Consider the following 20,345-nt stretch of genomic DNA (forward strand, 5'->3'; position numbering starts at 1 on the left):
TGGCCAGCACTGCTCTAGGTTCTACATAGTCAAGAATCCCTGCTTTGATGGAACTGACAAGATAGTGGAGGGAGGCATGTTGTAGTCCTAACCTCCAGTATCTGTGAATGTGACCTTATTTGGAAATATGTTCTTAGTAGATGTAATCAAGTTAAAATGAGGTAGTACTGGATTAAGGTGGTCCCCAGGCCAATGACTAACGTCCTTATAAGAAGAGGGAAATTTGGACACAGATACCAACACAGAGGGGAGACTAAATTTCTATTGTTATAAGCTGCCCAGGTTGTGGTAATTTGTTATGGCAGCCCTGGGAAGCTAATACAACAGGTAATAAAAATTCAAGTAGCAAATTATATAATATATTAAGACGTAGTTTTGAAAAAATAATGCTAGGAAGGGGGATAGAGAATATCAGGCAAGTTGCAATTTTAAATAGAGTAATCAGAGAAGACCTTGCTGAGAAGGTGATATTTGAGCCAAGAGTTAAAGGAAGTGATGGAGACAGTCAGGCAAATATCTGAAGAGATTGATTGATTAAGGCAGAGGAAAGAGCAAGTGCGAAGGCCCTGAGACAGGAGAGTTTCTGGGTTGTATTGGTTTCCTAGGGCTGCTGTAACAAATTACCACAAACAGGGTGGGATAAAGCAAGAGAAACTTACTCTCTCACAGTTCTGGAGGCCAGAAGTCTGAAATCAAGATGTTAGCAAGGCCACATGCTCTCTGAAGGCTCCATAAGAGAATCCTTCCTGGCCTCTTCCAGCTTCTGGTGGTTCAAGGTATTTCTTGCTTGTGGTTACATCAGTCTAATCTTTGCCTTTGTCTTCACATGACCTTCTCCTCTATGTCTCTGGCTTGGCCTTCCCCTCTGTATATCTGTGTCTCCTCCTCTTCTGTTATTTATAAGGACATATCATTGGATTTAGGGTCCACCTGTATTATCCAGAATGATCTCACCTCAAGATCCTTACCTTCATTATATCCGCAAAGGACCTTTTTTTTTCCCCCCACTAAGGTTGTATTTACAGATCACAGGGGACACATCTTTTCTTTTTTTAAAATTAATTAATTAATTAATTAATTAATTTTTGGCTGTGTTGGGTCTTCACTGCTGCACGTGGGCTTTCTCTAGTCGCGGCGAGTGGGGGCTACTCGTTGCGGTGTGCGGGCTTCTCATTGCCGTGGCTTCTCTTGTTGTGGAGCACGGGCTCTAGGCACGTGGGCTTCAGTAGTTGTAGCACGCGGGCTCAGTAGTTGTGGCTCACGGGCTTAGTTGCTCTGCGGCATGTGGGATCTTCCTGGACCAGGGATCGAACCCGTGTCCCCTGCATTGGCAGGCGGATTCTTAGCCACTGTGCCACCAGGGAAGTCCGGGATGCATCTTTTTGAGGCCAACCATTCAACCTACTTACACGTGTGTTTGGGCAACAGGAAGGAGGCCAACAGGGCTGGAGCCGAGGGATGGAGAGGAAGAGAAGTAGGAGATGCTGTTGGAAAAGAACCCGGGTAGAAAGTGGAAGGATCACGTAGGGCCTCAGAGATCGCTATATAGACTCTGGCGGTCACTCTGAGTTAGAAGGAATACATAGGTTATTCATTAGTAGTTGATTGCCTGACAAGTTTGAGTTTTAAAAAATTGGGAAAATACAGCTAGAGTGTTTAGTTGTGTGCCTTTGTAATTTATTCATCAAGACTGAAAAACTGTAATGCTTTTCATTTGTAGCTCAAGAAAAACTGAGAAGGTAAACAATTTTCCTAAGGCACATACTAGACTAGATTACCACCATTCACCAGTGCATCTTTGAACCTGTCGTATCTCAGTTGGAAGAGGGAAAATAAGCTCCCCCAGAAGGTGCAGATCAGCTCCCACTGCCTGTTTTCTGCCTTTGAAGGTAGAAGTCTCTTAGTTCAGAATGCCAGGTCAGTGCTTTCATGCAGCCTGTATTTATTGTGTATAATTTCCATTTCTGCCTGGAGGAGAAGCACTCAGAATCCACCCCCAGTGCAAAGAATGTCCTTACAGCACTGGCCGGTTTTCCTGTCCACGTTGACTCTGCATTTACTACCTGCGATCTTCTGTGCAAGCTGGAACTTTCAACGTGGTGTTATTGGGCATTTCAGGCCTGTTGCACAGTAATGCTAAGACATAATAATAATAGGGCAAAATATAGTATTGAGGGCAGCTACTGTTATTTTCTTTTTTTTTAAATCAAGTCCCTGCCACTACCAGTGGCTCCTGAGATCTATTCTCAACCCAGCAGCCAGAATGATTTTTTTTTTTTTGACATATGTCAGTTTATGTTACTCCTCTGCTCAGAAACCCCCTATAGCTCTGCGTCTCACTCAGCATCAGAATCATAGTCCTTACAACGAACTTCGAGATCCTAAGGGATCTGCCCCTGTTACTCCTTAAACTTCCTCTCCTGCCGCTCTTCCCCCCACTCACTGCTGCTGTCACATGGCCCCCCTTCCTGTTCCTGGATCTTGCCAAGACTGCTTCAGCCTCAGGCCCTTTGCACAGCTGCAAGGAGTATGTATGCTTCATTCCCTCTCTTTATTCGGGACTCTGCATAAATGTCACCTTACAGAGAGGCCTGCCTGCTTCGGCCAACCTGCTTAAAGCAGCCACACTCTGCTGCCACCAGCTGCTCCTTCCTTGCATTTCGTTTCCCCAAAGCATTTATCAGTGTCGGCTTTACTAATATATTCTTTATTCCCTTCTTAAGCTCTGTGACATAATGGAAGTCACATAATGGAAGTCGGTGACATAATGGAAGCTGCTTCATGCTCAGCACTGGAACAGTGCCTGGCACATATTGGGTGTTTAATAAATATTTGTTTAATTAATGAATATAATGTGCCTGACACACTGTGATATGCTACTAATACATTATCTCACTTTATCCTCACAAAGAAAATATCACGTTATTACCCACATTTTACACATTAGAAAACTGAAGCTTAGAGAAGCTAAGTAAATTTCACAAAATTACAAAAAGTAAGTGGCGGAGATGGAACTGAAATCTGGGCAATCTGTCTTGCGAGTCTAGGCTGTTATATGCCTCCATTTTATAGATAGTATCATAGCACAGAAAGTTTGGGTCATGTTTTCAAGGTCACAATACTAGACTGCAGTAGAGCCCCGGTTCAGGTCCAGTTTTGATCAATCACAAAGTCCTTATTTTTAATCACGATAGTAACTGTGGTGAACCAAATCCATGGCTGATCTTTTAAAAAAAATAGAGTAAAACCCCCCACGTAACATACAATATACCATCTTAACCATTTTGAAGGGTACAGTTCAGTAGTGTTAAGTATATTCACATTGTGCACCAGATCTCTGGAAGTTTCTCATCTTGCAAAACTGAAACTCTATCCCCATGAAGCACCAACTCCTCATTTCCCCCTCCCCCAGCCCCTGGTAACCACCCTTCTACTTTTTGTTTCTATGAGTTTGACTACTTTAGGTACCTCATAGGAGTGGAATCACACAGTTTTTGTCTTTTTGAGACTGACTTATTTCTTTATTTCACTTAGCATGATGCCTTCAAAGTTCATCCATATTGTAGCATGAGATGGGATTTCCTTCTTTCTTAAGGTTCAATAACATTCCCTTGATGTATGTACCACATTTTTTTTATTCATCCTGTGATGGACATTGGGTTGCTTCCATCTCTTGGCTATTGTGAGCAATGCTGCATTGGACACAGGCGTGTAAAGATCTCTTTGAGATCCTGCTTTGAATTCTTTTGAACATAAACCCAGACATTGCTGATCATTTCGAAAGTCCTGTAACTGTTCCAAAAAATATTAGTGGGATTTCATAACTCCTTTTTTGGCCCTAGTTTTATAATTTATTTTATGTAAATTTTTTCATCTCTTTGATGCTATGACTATATTCTTTCAGTATTAGCAGCCAAGTAATCTAACATCCAGCTATTCTAAAACGTCAGACAAGTCTAATTGTTCATCATTTATTTTCAAGGAAAAAGGACTCACCCACGATTTATTTTACATTTTATTGATTTGTCTGCTCAGCTCCTTAGTGATAAATCCAATGGGAAATTCTGGTGATAACTGCCATTTGTTCTTACCCCAAACTCTAGATTTGCTATTCCTATTCTGTTAGAATAGCCTCAGAAGTCTGAACTTTCATGGAATTTCCTAGTATTTTCCCCTCTCTTTCCTGCCTTTGGAAATTTATTTAAAATTAAAAAAATTTTTGATTTGATACATTTATATGCCGTAATATGATTGCCATTGTAATGATAGTTAAAACCTCTATCATGTCACATAATTATCATTTCTTTTTTGTGGTGGGAATAATTAGGATCTAGTCTCTTAGCAAGTTTGACGATTATAATACAGTATTGTTGTCTGATTTCACCATACTGTGCATCAGATCTCCAGAACTTGTTTGTCTACTAGTTGTAAGTTTGTACCCTTAAACAACATCCATCCTATCCCCCCTACCCCAACCCCTGGTAACCACCATTGTACTCTCTCTGTTTATGACTTCAGCTTGTTTAGACCCACATGTAAGTGAGATCATATAGTATTTGTCTTTCTCTGTGTGACTTATCTCACTGTCCTCAAGGTCCGTCCATGTTGTTGCAAATGGCAGGATTTTCTTCCTTTTCATGGCTGAATAATATTCCATTGTAGATATTAACCACATCTTCTTAATTCACTTATCTGTTGACAGGCATTAAGGTTGATTCCATATCTTGGCTATTGTGAATAATGTTGCATTAAACAAGGGAGTGCATATATCTTTTTGATATCCTGTTTTCATTTCCTTTGGATATATACCCAGAAGTGGGATTGCTGGATCATATTGTAGTTCTATTTTTAATTTTTTGAGGAATCTGCATACTGTTTTCCATAATATCTGTACCAGTTTACATTCCCAGTGACAGTGCGCAAGGGTTCTCTTTTTCCACTCACTTGCCATCCCTAACTCTACTTGTTACCGTTTGTCTTTTCGATAATAGCCATCCTATCAGGTTTGTGGTGACAACTCATTGTGGTTTTGACTTGCATTTCCCTGATGGTTAGTGATGTTGAGCATCTTTTCATGTACCTGTGGGCCATTTGAGAAATGTCTATTCAAGTCCTTTGTCCATTTTTTTATTGAGTTACTAGTTTTTTCACTGTTGAGTTGTATGAGTTCCTTATATAGTTTGGATATTAACCCCTTATCAGATACATAGTTTGCAAATATTTTCGCCCATTCTGTAGGTTGCCTTTATACTCTGTTATTTGTTTCCTTTGCTGTGTAGAAGTTTCTAACACCTCAAATAAAGTGTAAATAGTAGAGGGAATGTGGGCATCTTTGCCTTATTCCTTATAGCATTCATGCTCATAGTATTTCTTTATTAAATAAAATGCTGGCTTTGGGCCCTTCATGTATGTAATCATATTTAGAAAAATAATCACTGAGCTTTTCTTTTCATCGTAAATGGATGCTGAATATTGTATTGTTGAGTACCTTTTTAGCATCTATGAAGTTCATCACATGATCTTTCTCCTGAGCCCTATTTATACAGTGAGCTGTTTTAGTAAGTTACACGTTTTGAAAAAACCTTACTTGTCTATGATACACTATTTTTTAGTGTCTTAATTCTGTTTGCTAATATTTTATTTTGAAATTTTGCTTTGATAAGTCATAAGTGACACTGGTCTATATGTTTCATTATTGTCCACTTTCTCTTAAGTTTTGGTATCAATGTTATATTCCCTTCATAAAAATACTTCGTTAAGTGTCCCTTCTTTTTCTATGCTTTGAAACGTTAAGTGGCATTGTGTCTCTTTGTTCTTTGCCGAGTTGGCTGTGTTCCCTTGTATCTGGGCTTGGTCTTTTTGGTGGGGGGAGTTATTTGATAACTTTCTCTATTTCTTCTACATTTGTTGGTCTATTTAAACTTTCTCTGTTAGGATTAATTTTAGTAAATTATATTTTTTAAAAATTAAAAATTTAACCTACATTTTTCAGATATATTTGCAAAGAATATGGGATTTTTCGATCAGTTAGAATTCTGGCAAGAAACAGATGGTATAGTTAACCTGGGCATTTTGAGGAAAGTTAAATTAAAGGGCAGTGTACAAATGTGTGGGCAAAGTTTAAGGAAATCAAAGAGGAATAGTACAGAACTCTGGGCTTGTAACAATGGGGAGCTCTCACCAATCCAGGGATGGGGTAAAGAGAAGGCATGATTACTGGAACCCAGAGGGGGTGGTTTTATAGTGAGGGCCACCTGGCAGGAGCTGTAGCTTTTGGAGAGGAATGCAGCCAGTCCAAAGTAGCCTAGTTGGAGGGTTCTTAGAGGGAATAAATATCCCAATTGCATTTCCTTACCATTCTCTGATTTTCCATTTAGCCAAACCCAGATGGGAACCAGGGGACAAGAAAGCTTGCAACGTTTATGAGTCAGCCCTCCCTCTGCACAGGGCAGGGAAAAGAAAGTAGGGAGGGATAAATGGCAGAATCCAGCACAATTTTTAAAATTTAATCTTTTAGTGGTTATTTTACCCATGCCATTTCTTATTTTGTGTATTTTATGCTTTATTTTCTTGATTAGTTTAACTAGTGGTTAATCTGTAGCTTTTTTTTAAAAAGCTTATTTCTTCCACTATCTTTCTGTTTTCAACCTAATTGAATTTTGCTTTTATCTTTATTATTTTCTTTCTACTTTCTTTCCATTTCCTTTTTTTTTCTTTTTTCTCACCTTTCTAGTTGGGTGATTGATTAATTTATATTAATCCTTTCACTTGTATTTTTAAAAAAATTATTTTATTTATTTATTTTTGGCTGCATTGGGTCTTTGTCGCTGCACGCAGGCTTTCTCTAGTTGTGGTGAGCGGGGGCTACTCGTTGTTGCGGTGCGCGGGCTTCTCATTGCGGTGGCTTCTCTTGTGGCAGAGCACAGGCTCTAGGTGCACAGGCTTCAGTAGTTGTGGCACACGGGCTCAGAAGTTGTGGCTCGTGGGCTCTAGAGCGCGGGCTCGGTAGTTGTGGTGCATGGGCTCAGTTGCTCCGTGGCATGTGGGATCTTCCCGGACCAGGGCTCGAACCCATGTCCCCTGCATTGGCAGGCGGATTCTTAACCATTGCGCCACCAGGGAAGCCCTCACTTGTATTTTTATCAGTATATAATAAGGCTAAGAAGTTTTCTGTGCGCTAAGTGTATCCCAAGACTACCACTTCTGTTGTTGTGTCTATTTCATGCCTCTTCCTTTGGACTTCCTGTGTTCAAAATTTGGTAACTGCAGATATTCAAAATTGTAAATAAGACTTTTAAGGAACACTAAAAATCAGCGATCCTTTGCTGCATATCAACAAATACCCATTTACAGGATGAATACAAAGAAAACAGCAGACCTACAGTTATGAGAATTGGTGCTTCTGGGTTGCAATACAATTATCAGTGACAGCATTATAGATGGAGTGAAAAGTGGTTAATGCGCAAATAATCTTGGTGAATGTAACAACAGAGTGTTCTGGAAGCTGTATTTGATGCCTGAAACTTGGCTCCAGGGAAGAGAAGATACTAATACCAAAGTGTCGCAGTAGAAATTGCTTCCCAAAATGTGATAATAAAAAGAAATGCTATATTTCTTAATTAATATGTTGTTTTACGTTAGGGGATTTTACATATACTTATGCATTATCATATTAATAAATTAAATATTCAAATGGGGCATTTGAATATATCAATTCCATTCCCCAGACATTTTTAATATATTCAAGTTGGAAGAATTACTTTTTTTTTTTTTTTTTTTGGTATGTGTATGGGGTGGGGAGGTGGGTATCTTCAAGTTGGGAAAAGAAGATAATCACCTTAATTTGGGATTTCCTTAAGAGCATGCATTTAAATATGAGTTCTGTCTCTTACAAACTCTTTTCTTGGGAAAAGTTATTTAGCTTCCAAAACCATGGTTACCTCACTAATAAGTTGGGAATATTGATTGAGTCTGACCTAGACAGATGTTGTTAGAATTAGCAGTTTTACCTGTAAGTACTTATCACAGTGTTTGACACATAGATATTAATTCATATATTAATCAGAGGTTAGTTAGGATATGATTATTACTGTGTGTTTGTTTCTCCTTTTACCCTTTTCCCTACTGGGGTTCCATGAATCATGTCTTACTCTACCCTAATGTCCCAACGCAGTGTTGAGGACAGAGTAGTTACTCTAGGAATATGTTTTGGAAGGATCATTTTTTAGCCCATGAAGGCATAGTGTAAGGCAGGAGTTTAGGGAGGGGGAAGGGAGGAAACAAGTACAATAGTGGTAGTGCAAAAATTAAATTGGAAATAGAAACTAAGCAATTTGAGGGCAACCCATTAGACTACACCTAGTTAGGGAGCTTATGGAGGCAGCGTGATATAATAGAAGGAACAAATGCTTTGGAATTAGAGCTGCATTTGTATTCGGTTTTCTTCACTTCCGAGCTGTGTATCTTTGGGGAAGTTATTTGACAACTCTGAGCTTCAATTGTCACATCTATTCTAAGATGTAAAAATAAAATAAAAGGATATGAAAATGGCTGGAGATTACAATTGAATAATATTTTTCTGAGGAGGAATTGAGATATTGTTTGCATGTCTGTGTCTGTGTACTTTGCAGCATAGAGTAAGCATCCAATAAGTGTTCCTTTAAAGAACGTCCTTTTGAACGTGAATAAAATTTAGATCCCAGTTTTAGTGAAACTAAGTTGACAAAGAAGTGCTTCTATGACAATGAGCTAAGATAAGGCCTATAGTCATTTTTCATGAAGTTCATTGTGTGATTTTTCTTCTATTTTCTATCCTTTTCCTGTGATCTACAAGGTGACATACAATTTTGATAAGAGTTTAATTTTTCATAATTCGAGTGCTCTAAAGAAGAGAGAATATAAAATATAATGGACTTTTTATGACTTGCTTTGGAAAGAGAAGAAAGCTAATATTTTTGCTGTTAAATCTAATAAAGGGAAAATTGTGGTCCTTAAGACCAAAACATGATGCTGCTATGCCACAGTCAGTGATCTATGCACTTAGAGTACCTTGGAACTAGCTGTGTGCATTTGCTCAGCTCTCCTTGTGACCAAACATATTTTTCTGATTCATTTCATTTAAAACATTTGGTTTATAATTTTGACCTATATTTGGTATATAAATAGTGTCAATATAGGCTTGCTAAATAAATGTTTTCCCCAAACTCTGATACTACTCTTTGGGAGAAAATAGCTTTATTACTCTTTTAATGTGGTAGAAGCTCCCCCATCAAAGGATGATAATAAACCATGATGTTAATAGTCTGAGCAATTCTTTGTCATCTGTGCAGCCATTATGCTGAGAAATAGCTGACAGAATGAACCACTTTCTTGTAATGGCGTCAATGTTTTGTTATAAAGCAAGCAAACCCTCCACAACTAAGCCCAACTAAGGGGTATGTGTCGGAAAAAAAAAAAAAAAGGATGTTTCAGGAGCAGAATCTCAGGTGCTTTAGATATTCTTTTTTCCTCCTCTAGATGTTTTTTTTACATTGATGAACGAGCCATTGTGCTGATTATTATCTGGAAGTTATTTACTGACAGTTAAATACACTTCCTAATATTGATTATCTTGAAGGGGTACAGTGAGTTCATAAAACTGTTTTCTACTTTATTAAGCTTTAGAAGTTTAAGAGATGGTGAAGCAAATTTCAGACTTAGTCAAGAAAAGAACATAGAGAAGGCTAAGATGTCTGATGTATAAAGGTTCCCAGAAACTTATATAACTATTAAGGAATCAATATATGCATCTTCATAGTTTGAAGTACCGATGGAGGAAAAGAATAAAAGAGTGAACAAGGGCAAAGTGAAAAATTAAGTGATAACTCATGCTGAATTTCAGTGTGTAATATCAAGAAAACAAATACAATATATTTGTGAAGTTCATGGGAATATAATTTAGGGTTGTAATATTAAAAGTTAATAAGAAAAACTTAGTAATGTTACTCATTTGTGAACAACTCAGGGAAATGAGGGCTAGAAAATATGTTTCTAGTCATAGCTCTATATAGTGTTATTAAAAATTTTTGTTTCTCAACTCAAGTCCAATGGGAAATATGTATTGGAAAGCCTAGTTAAAATAAGGCATTTATATATATATACATAAATTATATATACATAAATGTATGTGTATATATATAGGAGTGAGATCAAACTATGACGTTTAAACTTAAGTATGGAAATTTCATATAATTAGATATCGGGTGGCCTCTGAGATCATGGTAGTCAAATCTCTAGCACCACTCCAGGATTGTAGTAGTTTGTTCTATTTTTTTCAAAGTTTCACTTAAGTTTTCTCTCCATGGTTTTGGCACTGCTAGATTTCATCAATAAACGCTGTCACTAAAAATATTGTCAAGCTGACTTTTTGCACCAATGGTATAATTTGAAATCTAGTCATTTCCTTTTTTCTAACCTTACAAATGGGCTTTTTAATATCACCTATTTACCCACAGCTATCTATTCGAAGCTAACTCGAAGGATTAGATATAGGATTCATTTTGGTTTACCTCCTTTTTAACAAGTAATTTGGAACATCAGAATGGAAACTCCTAAGATATGGCACATACTTCATAGCCTCAGACAGTGATGTATGGATAAAAGGGGTTGGCACGTACAACTTGGTGACTTAAGAGAGCTCACCCAAACCCCAAGACAGTTGAATTTTAAATCAGGTCTGACTCATCTAAAGCACTTGGAAGAAGATACTCAATTATTAGCTCTTCTGAAAATTTGTTCAGAATCTTACAATGGATGCACCCCAAGGGGGACTGAGAAGAAGGCTAAGATAGCAGGACAGGGAGCGTGAGGTGGCGATTCCTGGAAACACTTGGCCCATAACTTCAGTGGGAATATCTGAGTTCTCTTCATACCTTGTCTAGGCACGACCCTCTTCAAAAGGCTTTGGTGCAGTGATCACGGTAAGAAATAATTTGGCGTGATCACAAGAGGAGTGCATGAAAGTGGCTCGTCCTGTGATCTGGATAAGCACCATTACATCCTGTGAAACCAGAGGGCCAAGGACTGTGTGGAGCGTCCAGCACTCCCTTTCATGATAGATTTTCTACACAGTGGAGCCCAGGACAACTTAAATCACAGATGAAAGCTACCATTGAAGATTAGTATCTGAAGAACTTCGGTATAAATCAGCCCAATGCATTCTTGTCAGAAATGACGAAAGCCAGGCTCGGGGTAATTAAATTAAAGGGTCACACAGCCATATAGTGGAAAATTCAAGCTCTAATTCTTATCCCCTGACTCCTCTTCTTGGATCCTTCTTGTATACATCATTCTCTAGATTCTCTGGGACGAATATTAATCAGTTCTAAGCCCCAGTTCATCCACAGCTTCTTCAATGCTGTTATTACTACTACTAACTCTACTACTAATTCTAGCTAACGTTGATAAAGCGCTCACTGTATGTCAGGCCCTGTTCTCAATTACTTACATATGTTAGCTAATTTCAACCTCACAAAAATTCCAAGATAGATGTCATCATAATCCCCATTTTATAGGTGAAGACATTGAAATTTAAAGAGATCAAGCGTGTCAAGGTCATAGTGCTAGTGATTTTTTTTTTTTAAATGTTATTTACTTATTTATTTATGGCTGTGTTGGGTCTTCGTTTCTGTGCGAGGGCTTTCTCTAATTGCGGCAAGTGGGGGCCACTCTTCATCGCGGTACGCGGGCCTCTCACTGTCGCGGCCTCTCTTGTTGCGGAGCACAGGCTCCAGACGCACAGGCTCAGCAATTGTGGCTCACCGGCCTAGTCGCTCCGCGGCATGGGGGATCTTCCCAGACCAGGGCTCGAACCCGTGTCCCCTGCATTGGCAGGCAGATTCTCAACCACTGCGCCACCAGGGAAGCCTGCTAGTGATTATTTTAATAAAATAAATCCCTTAAGCATTCAGATACTACACTCCGATTAAATTCTTGAGAAATGGAATTGTATGATAGAATTTGTGAGCTGCATCTGTCTTGACCTCTCCCCCGCTCCCATCCCCCTCTCCCCCTCTCCCCCTCTCGCTCTCTCTCTCCCCCTCTCCCTCCCTCCCTCCCCCTCTCCCTCCCTCCCTCCCTCCCTCTCTCTCTCTCTCTCTCTCTCTCTCTCACACACACACACACACACACACACACACACACACACACACACACACACACACACACGAGTCAATGATGTATGTTTAGAATGTGACTTAGTATTTTTAATTAAGACTCTTCTCATAGGACCTGTGCCGGAAATTTGTCTGGCGAGCAAGACTGTGTGATTTGCTCAGCGGTTCCAAGAATACGCTTTTCAACCCTGCATTATTGTTTCTCCTTTCACCTCTCTCTCTTCCTCCTTTTCATTCTCCTCTTCCCTCCCTCTGTTACACTCTGCCTTTTCCATTTTTCTCCTTCTCTTTTGCCATTTCTTCTCCTTTCTTCCAAGTGTTTTCATCAGAGTTCCTGTGACCCTCCTTCCTAAATATTCCCTTTATAATCATCTGAGTCATTTGTTCCTTTTCCGCAAGAGTTAATTACTTAATTTCCTTTCTTTTTTTTCCCCCCTTCTTACTGGAGACATAACAACTAAAATGCTGAATCAGTCTCTCAAATAACTTGCTGCTTTTTTTCTTTTGGATGTTGACATTAATTACAGTAGTCAGGGCCCTGTCTTTACTTGTAACAAATGCAACCCAAACCCTTTAATCCTTATCTGCTCAAAACCATGCTTCTGAAGATCAGTGAATTTGTTCAAGATGCTGAGAAGCAGATGTGTTTTTTTGCCTTTCCTCTGCTGTTTTTTGGCTTACTCTGTTTTCAGCATTTTAGAGTGCTGTAGCTTTCAGACATAACTGTGCTTAAGGAAACCAAAACATGCACCATGAAAAGGATAGAAATGAAAAACTCTTAATGTTTCCAAAGGAATGATGATAAGAAAAAATCATTCAGAGGAAGATAACTCTTATTATATTAATAATGACTTATAAATATTTTGATAGATTTGAAGTTTGGCTGGGGGAAATATTAACTCAAGACTGTTCTAGTAAGGATATAAAACAGAGAAAATGAGAGTGATTTTGAATTAATTATCATGTGATAGACTTTCTCTAAGAAAAATAATGCATAAATGTTTGTAAAGAGGTAACAGAAGTGGGAAGTTAATCAGCTCGTGTCATCTTTTACATTTGCTTTCCTAAAACTGACGTATTGAGAAATATCTAAAAGAGGAGATGAGATTCCTCTTCAAATGAATACTATCAATCACGTTAAAAGATTCAAAAATTGGATGAAAATTACTCAAAGGATTATGATAAAGAGAGCAGAGGAAGGGATAATTTGTCTTGAAATGATGCCGACAGGGAGAGAGAATGTGGCAATTAGTGGAAGCGGAAATGGGCTGACCTTTTGGAATAGGGGTGACTAAGGTTGGACACCCAGAGCTATTTTGGGGGAAATCAGTCAACAGATGTTTTCTAGCATCATTTGGCAAATGTAAAGTTCAAATTGTTACTTAGAGCTGAGGTGGGCAGCATGATAACAGAGAACAGAAGCATTAGAAGTAGCTATTGGCCGCCCTCATCTGGAATAAATTTGCATAGGCTTCTGCAAGTATTTGAGAATTAACAGCCATTATACTAGTGTTTACAAACAGAGATACTCAAGAGAACTAGCAACTGCTGGGGCCGCTGGTTGTGAGAGGAGAAGGAAAGGAAGGTTCAATGTTTCCTGTTGGTCCAGAAGAGTTTTAGGACAGTGAATCTGTTAATAGCATAATATTTAAAACTCTGCTTTGAAAGTTTATCCATAGCTCAGGGACATCTTGTTAGTCAAATTAGAATTTTAAAAGCTTCTTTTGAGAGATGTAGACTTTTATTAAAGAAAACATCAAGTAACATAATGTACAAAAATTAATTTATGTGTTTATTTTTACTGGGATTTGTTTTAGGGGGAAGGAAGAGTCATAAAACATCTTTGCTAATTGTTCAGAATGTCTGCATTCATAAGTTGAAAATAATGAGATTTTATACCAGTAAATGTCTCATGCTGTTTTACCATAAGTATCAGTCATTGAATCTGAAACTTTTTCTAGATATGGAGGTGGCAGTTATAGTATTAATTTTACCCAGGAAGAAAGTCATTGGCTGAAAATCACCCCTTAAATCAGTGGAACAGTTGGGGTTATTGTAGCCCAGAACTCTGTGTCAGCTCTCATATTCCCTTCCCGTGCTGTTTCTCAGGAATGTGTTGTATCTGTCCAGTTTTAGAGGCCTTTGCCAAATTCAAAGGTTCACGGAGGCATGACACAACTGCACTGAATCATTTATTATTGTTTAAAATCAGGTGTTTTCACCGTTTCCATAGAGGGGTCATAATAAGGAAAATGTGAAATTATGAAAACTTGAGATAAGTTGATTGAACTAAATCATAAACCTAGTAGATGATGCTTTCTAAGGCTTGGGAGTCATGCTTCAGAGAAGACAAGAGTATGTTGATGTGCGAAATTAATATGTGATTACAATGAGACTGGAAATCAGTGGAGCAAGTATGGATTGATGGATTGGCTGGTGGATGGCATTAAAACTAGCTTATTTTAAACTTACTTTATGTAAAACATTATAAATATATATAGTCAAGATGGATTAATCACTAAATATGAGAGGTAAAACTATAAAATTAATAGACGAAAAATAGAAGAGTATTTTGGGAACTTAGGGGTGGAAAGAGCTTCTTAAATAAAATTCCTAAAGTTTGTGCCATTCTGAAGAAAAATCTGATAACATTTAGTGAAATTAAGTGTTTATATACCGTATGTCCTTGCATCTCTATCCAGGATATGTAGCTCAGAGAATTCTCATGCAAGTCCATAAAGAAAATATTTAAACAGAAATTTGTCACAGGATTGTTTTTGGTAACAGGAAGTTGGAGATAACTGCTTATCCTGATAATCATTTTGCAATAGATATGTGTATCCGATCATCGCATTGTACACCTTAAACTTACATAATGTTATATGTCAACTGTATTTCTCTCAAGCTGGAAAAAAAAGTTGGAGGCAACTAGATGCAGACCTCAGAGGGAGGTGATAAGTACAATGTGGTCGATGCATTCTATGCAATGGTACATGTAGCAGTTAGACCCAACTAGACCCATGGCTACAAAATGATCAATAGCTCTTAAAAACGATAGTGCTGAGTTAAAACAAAAAGAGAAAACAAATGAACATGCATGCATATAATAGAATACACACAAAAGAATGAATATCTAACATATTAGGAAATGAGTCAATGGCAGGCGATGGAAATAGCATACTGGGGATAAAAGAAGATCAATACACAGAACAAGCGATTGGTCTTCCAGGGATGAATGATGATCATGTTCAATGAATTACAGAGTATGATTAATTCAAACTCTTGCACACAAAAAGCAAACAACCTAATAATTAATGACTTATAAATGCAGATGAAGTAGGTATTATTTGGATAGGGAGAGGTTTGTTTATTCTAATGACCTCAAGTAAAGCAGATGGCACGATGGCGAGGGGCATCCTGGTAGGATGGAGAAAATTTGAAAGATGCAGCATAAAAAAACTGGGGTTCAGTCTTGAGTTCTGGCAGCACAGTGTCCTCTGTGCAAATTATTTAAACTGAGTCTCATGTTCCTGATTTGTATGTAACAATGATACTAATGTACCACACACACATGACAGTGGTGCTTTATGCATTTTTGAGGGTCAGAAAAATATTATTATAAATATTTACAGTTCATAAATGGGTTTTTTAAATGATGGCTTCAATTATTTTGTGTATGCTGCTAGTTCCCACATCTGTCCAGCAATGACTTTCATTTCTATTCAGAATCATATATTTAACTTCTGGCTTGATAATCTCTACTTGGATATTCAACACACACCTAAAACTCAGAATGCCCCAAACTGAATCATTATTCTCAGTTCTTTGTGCCTGTTCTTAATTTTCCCGTCTGTGAATCGTATTACTAGCCACATATTTCCTAAGACACACTCCTCAGAATTGAACCACTGTCTTTCCTCTCTCATTTATCCCCTCTTGCAAACAATAACGATGTATGTTAATTACAACTTCTTAATTGTTCTTCTTCATCCTCAAAACAACTATCATGATTTTGTTACCATTAGCAATTCCTTAAATTACCTCAAGAAACTCCTAACATTTAAAAAAGTTTTTTATTGCAGTATAGTTGATTTACAATATCGTGTAAGTTTCAGGTGTATGGCACAGCGATTCAGTTATATATATTGAATATATATATATATATATATATGTACTCAGTTATATACATATATGTGTGTGTGTGTGTGTGTGTGTGTGTGTGTGTGTGTGTATTCTTTTTCAGATTCTTTTCCCTTATAGGTTATTACAAAATAGTGAGAGTAGTTTCCTGTGCTATACAGTAGGTCCTTGTTGGTTATCTGTTTTATACATAGTAGTGTAAGAAACTCCTAACATTGACCTTCTTTCCCATAACCTTTCCAATCCTTTTTGGAACAGTTTAGAATGATCTTTCTAAATCCAAATAATACTTCATTTCCCTGCTCAAAAGCCTTCCATGACTCCCCATTCCCCAATCCATAATGTCTAGCCTAAACAGCTTATTATGATCTGACCTTTGCTTATCACCCTTCAACCTTTACATGAGTGTCTTTCAAACCGTAAATCATGACACCGTGGTGTCTCATGACCTTTATGTTTTGGGTGTTGACCGACACTTTTAAATGAAAAGCAATAGGAATAGAAAACAGTGCATTGCTTATAGTCTGGCTAAGTATTATGTCGTGACCTTTTGATTCACACATCCATACATAGACATACCCATACATACACATACATACTCTAGATGGAAATTTTATTTTTTATCCTGATGCCCAGAATCCTCCATCTTACTGTTATTTCTGTGTGCTGACAACCCAAGTAGACTGCTTGTATCTCCCAAAACATATGTGGTTTTTCTTTCCTTTGGGGATTTCTATCCCCGCTTCCAGAAATGCTCTGCTCCACGTGACCTACACAACTCTTTCTTGATTTAGCTTCAGAGTCACCTTTTCAGGGAAGTTATTTTTGATCCTCACATAGTCCCCAAAGCAAGACATAATGTCATTTCTATGTAATCCTCTAATATTCCATGCTTATACCTATTTGCCCTCCATTACACTATATTATAATTTCCTGTTTAGGGATTCTTTTCTCATGACACTGATAGCTCCCTGAGAACAGGGGATGTGTGTTACTATCATCATTTTGATTTCATCTTCCACAAAACTGATGGATCAGATTTAATCTCCAAAATCCCTCCCAGCTCTTAATTTCTAGATAAATCTAATTCTTGGACTTGACATTTTAGGCGATATTTATGATAAATTGCATAGGTATTGACTGATCTAATTTGGTCCTCATTGTGGCTGAGCTATTACTTATGATTTGGCAGTTTAGACAGGTTTGTGTCAGTTACTGATTTAATCTCATACAGTTGTGACATGGGACATTTCCCCCAATCATCCCCAGTTTTTACCAAAATATAAGATGGAAGAAAAAATGTTAAGCTTCTAGGATTGGATGGGAGCACGTACACTCTTTCTGTAGGTTGGCAAACATGCTGATAAAATATGAAAAACTTACTCAGACATGTGTCCCCAAATATCTAGTTGTCTTGTATAATGAAGATAGCAAATCTCATTGCCATTTATTTCTGTTTTAATCCAGATGCTCTGTTTTATATGCACACACTTAACAGTGCCCTTGCACCAGAGATACTTTAAATGATAAATGATATGTTTCTCAACATCCAATCATCCGAATACCTAATAAACTATCCTTCCTTTAGTATTTTCAATAAAATAAAGTTACTGTGTTTCCCTAAGGGAATTTTGCAACTACAGAATTAATGACAGTGCCAGAACCACCAATCTTGTTAAGGACAAGAGCAAAAGGGGAGAAAAAAGCTTTAGAAAACTAACTACTTACCTAATGAAAACAAATCAATGGTTACAGAAAGGACATTGTTATAAATGCCCTAGCTCTGCTGACTAAACATCCCATTTTTCTTTTTGGAAGGAAAAAAAAAATTCCAAGAGAATCCTTCGGGCCAGACAGTTTCTCCTCTGGATTTTGCTAATACATGTATATTTTTGTTAATAAACTTATACTGCCAGACACTGTTTGAAATCCATTGACTTTTATCACTAGTTTTAAAATGCCTTTGTAGTTCAGTTATCACTTTAAGTCCTAGGTTTATTCAAAGAACTGTTGGAGCTTTGAATGAAAGCGTGTCCCGTCTTGTTGTCTCGCCCTCTGCAGCTGCCATACTCTTAGGCAGAGTAGTCCTCTATCTAAGCGCCGTTTCCTCTTTCCTATCTACGAGTAGTCCTCTCTGCTGACCATACCCTTTCCTCCTGCCTTCTGCAAGAGCGGTTTCTTATCTCCTTAAGTCAAGACCATTCTCTCCTTCTCTTGAGGAAGCCAGGAGAGAACCTAAAAATATTTGTTTCATTTTGCCTCAACCTCCATCCATTCATTCATTTAGTGAATATTTATTTAGCACCGACTATGTGAAAGACTGTGTTCTAGGCACTAGAGATCAGGGAACAGGCAAAAATGCCTGCCCTTGTCAATCTTACATGCAGTGGACTCCTGGGTCTGGCTTTGCATAATCTAAATGATCTGTTAGTAGACTTTCTTAAATGTAAGTGCCTTGTACTTGTGAGATAAATCCAGAAGATATTTCACTCAGGAAGACCGGATTTAATGAAATCTCGAAAAGCTGTATCAGTTAAGGTTGAGTTATGTAATATTAAGATACAGGGAGGTATAGTAATAATTCCTCTTTGTATTCCTATGACTATGATGTTAAATGTTTTAATATATTACTAACACACACACACACACAATTTGGTTCAGTTAAACACACATATACACACACACACACACAGATAAGTGGCACATATTTGCAGTTATATGATCTGGATTCCAGTTTCACAATCCCTGTTCATAATTGGACACTTTCCTGAAAGCTGACTCTTTATTATGCTTTTGAAAACTGGAGTTCTCTTTCCCTCTTAAAAGAGTGGTAAAATTCCTCGATTTACAAAATAATTAGGGTGCCATGCCTGTTCACTTGAGGCATCCTTCATGCTACATTTCTGAGAGCTTAGCAGGCCATTTCAGCTTCCTTTCAAAGCATCCCAATGATGGGAATTTCATTTCTTTCTATGCAACTTCATTCTCATATTAGTCTTAATAGTTTTTTCTCTACTAATTTGAAGTCTGCTTTCGAAAATATTCACATATTGGTTCTAATTCTTCCTATAAAGTACCCCATGTGCCAGCTTCCCATGGTTTTCCCTTGGCTCTTCTTACTTGGGGGGTCATTCCATATCCCTCATCTTTCCTTTCCTGGCATGGTTTCTAGATCTCCCTCGTTTTGGTCACCTTCCAGAATGATGTGAATAGACTTTCTATAGTTCAACATTCCTGGTAAACTGTAGAATGCAGAGCTGGACATATCATCCTGGATGTGGTCTGTCTAATATAACTCTTACCACCAAATTCTCGACAGTCTACATGCATGTATGTCCTCTATGTGTGCTGTATGTTCATAACTTCTTTCCCCAACAAGCCCCAGCACAGTGAGCTTGTGGTGAGTTACACATACAACATATAGAAACCTTAGGGTCACCATGAAAAGCCAACAATAAGGTTAAATCCACAAGGTCTATAGTGATTTTGTTAGTTATTACCACAGGGATTCGCTGAGCCAGTTACCTTGTTGTTCAGCATTCACCAACCATCACAAGTGCTGACAAGGAAATTTGCACCTCTGGGTCCAGTAAAATGTGAATTATGAAAAAAAAAAGGGTTTCAGTTGTACTTAAGGGGTAATATATTTTTTTAAAATGTATTCTCTAAGGACACTCTTCAAACGAAGAGACCAGCTCTACTCTTGAATATATTAAATGTTTTTGACCATGTTACTATTATGTTCCAAAGATAAAGCCAGGTTTTGAAGACTAAAACAGGAGAATCCACAGAGAACAATAAACAGTTGAGGAGTTAATTATAAAAAGAAATGGTTCTCCTTAAAGAAGATGTGTGGAGTGTCTTAGTCACTTCAGGCTGATATAAAAAGTTCCATAGACTGGGTGGCTTATAAACAACAGAATTTATTTCTCACAGTTCTGGAGGCTGGGAAGTGCAAGATCAAGGCATCAGCAGATTCGGTGTCTGGTGAAGGCTCCCTTCCTGGTTCATAGATGACCTTCTTCTTGCTGCATCCTCAGATGGTGGAGAGAG

At 37.9% G+C, this 20,345-nt stretch overlaps 2 long non-coding RNA genes across 2 annotated transcripts in view; both read right to left on the bottom strand.

Annotated features, from left to right (window-relative positions):
* LOC309620032 overlaps positions 1 to 20,345 on the bottom strand; it is a 369,441-nt gene that overhangs the window by 133,339 nt on the left and 215,757 nt on the right. The window lies entirely within an intron of this gene.
* The window catches only part of LOC309620007, a 321,410-nt gene that overhangs the window by 126,051 nt on the left and 175,014 nt on the right, over positions 1 to 20,345 (bottom strand). The gene's annotated exons all lie outside the window — the stretch shown is intronic.

Source organism: Balaenoptera borealis (genome assembly GCF_965194805.1).
Source record: "Balaenoptera borealis genome assembly, chromosome: X".
NCBI classification, from domain to species: domain Eukaryota; kingdom Metazoa; phylum Chordata; class Mammalia; order Artiodactyla; family Balaenopteridae; genus Balaenoptera; species Balaenoptera borealis.